Source organism: Penaeus vannamei, chromosome 19 (assembly GCF_042767895.1).
Source record: "Penaeus vannamei isolate JL-2024 chromosome 19, ASM4276789v1, whole genome shotgun sequence".
Classification (NCBI taxonomy): domain Eukaryota; kingdom Metazoa; phylum Arthropoda; class Malacostraca; order Decapoda; family Penaeidae; genus Penaeus; species Penaeus vannamei.
The window spans coordinates 28,886,177-28,893,514 of NC_091567.1; positions in this window are offsets into that span (position 1 = coordinate 28,886,177).

The window sequence follows — 7,338 nt, forward strand, 5'->3', positions numbered from 1 at the left end:
GGGAGTATAGTGCTTCCTGTATAGATTCATGTAGAGGGAGACCATTTTTGTATTAGAGTTGCTGCCTCAGACTCAAACTTGTAAGTGGGACAGCCTCTTTAAAATGCATTATGGGGGCCGCCGCAGTCACCACATGGTATGGTCGAACAGGGATGTAGATACAAAAGGGAAGGTCATGTGTACTGAAAGTAATTTTGGTAATGTTAGTGGGTTTCTTTCAATGACCTCTCGGAGGAATGGAGTAACACTACTGATATCACATCGCAGTCTTTGAGGCAGCTGAGTAAGTACTCTTCACAATCTGACCAATCGATATCCATAGGGCAGCTTGCTGGGGAGATAGAGACAGTTCTAGTACAAGTATTCAGAGTTGGATAAGGTTCTGCAGGAATGGGATTGTCAGAGAAATCAGTAAGATTTGATAGTGTTATAGCTTCAGTTTCAGGTGTAACTTTAAAGAGAAGGGAACGATTGGGTCGGGTACGGAAGGGGGCTCTGCCCACTTGCTCTTGGAGACATTGTTGAAAGAGAAGGGTGTTGCCTGTCTAAAGAGCTGTTGGGGGGGATCATGAAAAATCGGCCTCATTTGGCTGGGCTAAATAAAGTAGTGAAGATATTGGTAGAGTTGTGGGTGGCAGAAGGACGGAAACGTGTGGTAGAGGGAGTACTGTTGAGGGCGGGGAGAGTGTAGTATTACTGAGAGATGGAGAATAAGGCTGTAAGGTAGTAATAAGGGAAGATGAGGTGATTGGTGAAGAAGGCTGTGGGGGTAGAGTTGATGAAGAAGTTGGGAGAGTAGGAGTCTTGACTTGGGTGGATAATACACTAGTAGGCATTGATGAGTGGGTAGTAGTTGTAATGTTCAGAGTCGCAGTCAAAGGAGAGCTTGGGGTCGGGGAGCCAGGAGAGTTTGAATCAGTGGGGCTATTTGATGAAGGGGCAAGCCTCATTGCCTCTAATAAGGGTATTACTTCATTACTGGCCATGGGAAGCCTTGGCTATGTTGGGGAAACAAACAGTCCACCCCTCAGGGTCAGCTTGAGGGGTGAGGGCTAAACAACAAAACAGGGGAATACCGTGCCCATGGTTCCCTCAGGCTGTTTAGGACTGGCACAAAGCCAGCCTTTCATCCTTTCTGCATGGCTCTTACACCTTAGGAAGTAGATAGTAGACTGGGTTGGAGAAGGGACAGAAACGAATGAGCTGGAGGGAGAAAAGACCATGCAAAATTAGTTGAGTCGAGGGCTGAGGCCCTAGGCAGAGGAGATCCCTGTATTGGGTCTCAGTCTCCATCTCCTAAGCCTCCTCATGAAAACAACGGGCAAGGCATTGGTGGGGCTCAATTCCTTAAATTTCTGGGTAAAATGCCTTTATTTCTAGTACTATTATTGATATTAGTGTAAGGTTCTTAATAATACTAATAATATTCAAAAGATAAAGTTTCATTTCCAAAACTCAATGAAAGGGGTAAATAGGTGAGGTCAGGTAGACCTACTGATTCCTTGGTTGCTGATGATTTATTAGCACAGTGATCTTGTACAGGCCAAAATGTATATGTAGATCATTGTCTTCACATTATCAAAATCAAGGGACATTTGTTTCCTTTTCTTACTTATATGCTCCTCATTAAAAAAATACATCTTTCCCACTATCTTCACAAGAGGGGATAGAGTAGTGATACACACGCAACACAAAAACATCTTTTATTAATTAATTATGATTGACTCTCCATAATCATCCTAACAAACCAACTATTAATCAGTTGAAAAAATTAATTAAAAAAAATGCTAGTTTATAACAATCCCTGACTATCACAGATAACAACTTGAAGAGGGACTCACTGGGATTTATTCAGAAACTAATCGGTTATGTTGTATACAATAAAACGCATGGTGTTACGAGGCTAAATATATACATAACATAGGAAATCTTGTAACAAAATATTCATCTGTACTTCAGAAATATTAATGTACATAATGAGTAGTTTAGTTAAAAGAAGGGAGAATATTATCCATCCAGTGCACAATAGTATTACAAGGTAATCAACAAAGTAGTAAATAATATATTTCTGAAGCTTTTTCTATTTTGAAAAACATACAAGACATGCACAGTATGGCAGGTAATGACATAGTAACATACATGTATATTTGTTACCTTATACACAGATCATTTGAACATTATGTACTATGTATATATATATATAAAAAAGGAAAATATAGTAGGTAAAGGTTAATGACACTTTACACAATGTAAATATATATATATATATATATCACATGGAATTTGAACACAATGGGTTTGACTTTACAGCATGCCGGCACGTCTTGTAACATGCACCCAGTTTTAAGTTGTGCCCCCCTTCAAGATTATATATATAGAACATCAATGGAGACTCAAACATCTAGGGCCTTTGCTTTGGGATTACAGAAACTCTTAAATCATCCAAGTCTAGGCTAGTATTTGGAATAGATTAACCACCCCCCCACCCCAGAAACTTTTATCAAAATATCTCTATGATAATGCACCCATGCCAACCTGTGGGCTGCCTCGGAAAGCAAACCCCAAGTTGCCAATGTTAGCTTAATGACTATTCCTCGACATCACCACACCTTGCCTAAGGACAAAAGTTGTGCAGAGGTCTTTAAGATTTTCTCAAAACAAATCCCACTTATAGAAAGAGTACATTACTCAGAATATCCATCATGCAGTGAGCACAAACAATGGGACTTGAAATCATCATTAACATTACAATTGTTATTATACTGAACAGAGCACATAACGAGGCTATATATGATATTGCTTGCACTATACCCTAGGTGAATTTTCAAGCGAAAGGTTTGGTCAGCCCTTCCTTTTCACTGCTTGGGGAGGGTTTCTATCCACAGTGTGGTTTGAATGACCTCACATTCTCTGGGTCTATGGCTTATCTCCATAATGAACAAATGCTCATTTTATATGCTAGGATTATCACGATTCCTTTCTCCTCATTACCAAACATAAAGGTTAAGTATGAAAAAAAGTAAAAAAGAAAAGCCTTGCTTTACCTCATTGCATGATATATAAATGTAATGCCAAGCAATAATCAACTAGAAACTGGCATTAGTTCCTTAATAGCAAAACCTAACAGATTCCACAAGACTTGACTGAGTGGGCATGAGTCAACTCCAGGGCAAACCTTTTTACAGCTAAGAGCTACATGCTAACTGGACATATTTCAGTGAAGTATCTATTATGCACAGCCATCATCAAAATGCATTAACATGATTTCATTCTTGTATCTTTTATATATTAAAATAATCTATTCAATAAAACAACTGAAGGAGTCCAGTTGACAAACAGCCTAACATAAAACCTGGGAATTCAAAGTTGGGGCATACATTTGAAAAAGGGATATGGTCTGAAGTAAAAGACAGAATGCTGTGACAATATTCAGAATCACAGATGTGGTCCACAAGATGAAAAGGAAAAGTGGAAAAGTAATAATAAAAGGGGGAAAAGGACAAGCACTTAAAATGCATAACATCTTTACAAGCTTATATAACCCTTAAGGAATTTACAGAGTAGGAAATTGAACAACCAGATTTTACACCACAGACAAGCAATTTGAGCTTTCTGCACTATTAACATACTAACCAATGAAAAAAAAGAAAAAGATTTTTAATGCAATTCTGCATCATATTTTTCTTGTTGTATCCAAGAATGGGTCATAGACCACAGAAAGGATAATCTTACCCCTCCCCTCTCCCTTTACACATTGTATTTCTCACTCTGTAAGAAAAAAATCCTATTGCATTATCTATCAAACCCTTTCTGCATCCATTTTGAACACACCCATTTATCCTTGACCAAAACCCTCCTAGGGCTTCTTCTGCCACAATATCAGCCAGAGTTGTGGTCTTCAAAAGGAAATCGGGACACATTGTCTGTTTTACCAATATTACGTCCTCTTTGTTAGACAAGCGGAGCAACTTCAAATATCGAGTGAAGGCACGTGTATCGTGGATAGGCAAAGTTTCTCTAATACTGGGAGTTAGAATTCGTAAAACAGACACTGTAATGGACAGACTAATCTCAGGAAGGGGTCTCTGCTTGATGCCTTAAGATGAGTGCACTCAGATAGGCCACCATCATCTCAAGAACTGAAGAACCCAAGTGGCAACTTTCTATTTATTACCTACAACTGGGGAAAAAATATATGTGGATATATATATACTTACATATAATTACCAGTCATGAAAAAAATATATGAATAAAAGTAAAATAAATAATAACAATAACTTCTCAAAATGTAATCAATGAAAAAGTTTTAAAAAATACATCAATGTATAAAAAAGTATGTTCTGTAGCAATAATGATAATGATAAGTACAAATAACAATGGAAAAAAATGTAGTATTAACTTCTGATCAGAAATATTTATATCATTCAAGTTGTAGAAAATGTACAACTATGAAATGAGGAAGAGAGCTTGGACATATTCATTTCAATCCAGTCCATGGGAGGACATCAACAATAGACACCTATTCAACTTGGCATTACAAGAGACAAGGAGGTATGTACTCTGGCATTTTTTGTTTATTTCTAAATTAGCAAGGTGCTACAATAATATTAGGTCAGCAGGAAAAGGTTTCATGAACTATGTAACGAGTTAGCACCGAAACGCAACATTGTGTGATTTTGCATGTTCATTGAACTGAACACCTAAAAAATGTCAGTAGTACAGTACAATTACCATATAGGCTGACATATAATCACTAATACCTGCAATCCCCAACACAGACAATATCAATATGAATAATTCTGGGAACAGGTATCTTCCCATAACCCCCCTCCCCCCTCCTCCCTGTCTTCTTCACAAACCACAACACCTAAGTATGTTGCTAGTGATCCACAAGAATGTGGCACTTAACAGGGCCAGTTGGAATAGAAGCTGCAAAGGGCAGTGATTAAGTTTCTCTTACACTGACACTAATCACAAAAAAGGCAAAATGTTTTCAAAGGGTAAAAGGCTGCAAGTGTATGGAGTGCCTCTTTGCTAACTAAAATTATGAAAGTATAAAAAAGAAAAGAAAAGAAAGAAAGAAAAAAGAAAGAAAAAAAAAAAATCATTCCCAACTGCTGGACTTGTCTATCATAGTTTACCTTCTGGTGGATGTTAAACAGATTGAAAAGGCTCCTTTATCATAACAATATACTCAAGAAAGTGGCTGAAATCATATAAACTGCTTGTGAGAGAAAAGAAAAGAAGAGGGATTTTTCTGAAACTTGTCTTGGGATATAATTATTTGCTATTAAATGTCGAGTTATTACAGGAGCACTCAAATTACACAGCAGTATGAGACCCTATACCCTTATGAAAAAGAACACAAAAAGGAAAAAAGAAAGAAAGAAGATATAAATCAAATATATATATCTATATATATCTATACATATGTATGTTAGCTAGAAGCAGCTCTATTGGTCTAAATAATGCCACCAAAACTGATAATCTAAATATGGAAAATTGCTTGATATTATTGAATGTTCAGTAACACATCTATTTTTGGTAACCATTAGGCATCGCTTCTTAGTTGGACAAATATGATATTTATGAAAGTCAACTGATGTTAAACCAAAATACACAGTAAAGCTTTGCTGAATTACAGCAAAGTGTTCACAATAACTGAACACTCACACTTACAATATTATACATTCATTTGATATGATATGGATTACTAACACTTTCATTTATGGATTCCTATTAGGTAATATTGTCAACCTTGGTTAAATATACACTTGCAAGTCCTTTTTCACAGTAAGCAGTTCATGTTAAGCAAGCACGTAATTGACATTTCTATAACCCTTGTGCTTACATGTGTCTCCACAGAGCTGTAAAAAGGAAGCCACATCCTGTTGCAGCCCTTAAGAAGTCTACACATTTAGCACAGGCTACGAAGTGACATGTGAAATGCCACTCCACCTAGCTAGGACTTTTGTATCCTCATGGGCAGCTGCTGCATGTGGCTAATTTTGATCCTACCCTCGAGAACCACAGGTTAGAGCTGTGAGAACAGCTTTGTAAGGAAGTTTCCAAGGGCATCCGTAACAAAGGATGCAGGGTTTCATCATTATCACTGTTTGGGTATCAAGTGTAAGTTGGCTAGCGGTGTCGTCTTGGAGCCCTTGCCCGCGTTCTTCTTGGAGCTGCGGAGGCTGGGTTGTTACCTGCAAAATGAAGGTAAAAATAACATTTTGGCACTGACACAAACTGAAGTTTTGCTTCCTCTTTTTTATTTAAATAAGACTGCTGTTTAATTTCTTACTTCTAATATTTAAAATTACATTTTAACATCTGTATGTAAGTGGATATGTGCAAAAAGAAACATGCTTCTCTAAGACATTTAACATGACTACTCTTAGGTTTAAACCACTCTCTCTCTTTGCCTTTCCTTTTAATTCACAATTTTCTATTTTCATTCAGCTACCTAATTAATATCTAACAAATATAATTCTTTTTAATTTGCAATCTGCTTTAACATACTATCTAACTTGTCTTCATTTAGCCTCAAGCATCAAGCTTTTTAGGTCTATTCTACATTCCCCCCCACACATAGTCCCTATGATCAGACTGACAACAGAGAAAGCATGAATGGGCTGTGAACAACTGCTGCCAGTTCTAATGCAATTTTGGGAACCTGATGTAGTATGTGACATTTCATGTTTGAAAAAGGGCACAGAAACAGATGAAAAGGAAAAGATTATATATATATATATATATATATATATATATATATATATATATATATATATATATATATATATATATATATATATATATAAAGAGAAGAGCCAGCAGCATGAAAATGTATAGAAGAAAAGAAAAAAGAAAGAAAAAAATCATAGCACTTACAGACATACAAAAACACAAATATTGCCCATTTTCTTTTCTTTCTCCAAGGCATTGATACAGTATCATCCCCACTCTCATAACAGGCCACACAAGCCTCAACAGCCCTTTGATATCTCTAGTCCTTCCTAAAATACCTATAGGGTGTAGCTTCCTCTAATTTAGTCTTGGTTAAAGGGGGAAAAAAAAAAAAAAAAAAAAGGAAAAAAAAAAAAAGAAAAAAAAAAAATACATATATAAATATAAATAATAATAATAATCTAAGAACTATTCAAAAGGACCTCTTGGGTACAATGGTTAACAAATAGGGAATGAACGTTTGCACAATCCTATAACAGCTACATCTAGAGGAAAGGGTCAGTATCAACTCAACAAAAGCATCCTAGTAGTTAATTTGCTTTACATGGCAAACAAATCAGGAAAAAACAACCAAACAAACAAATCCACAAACAA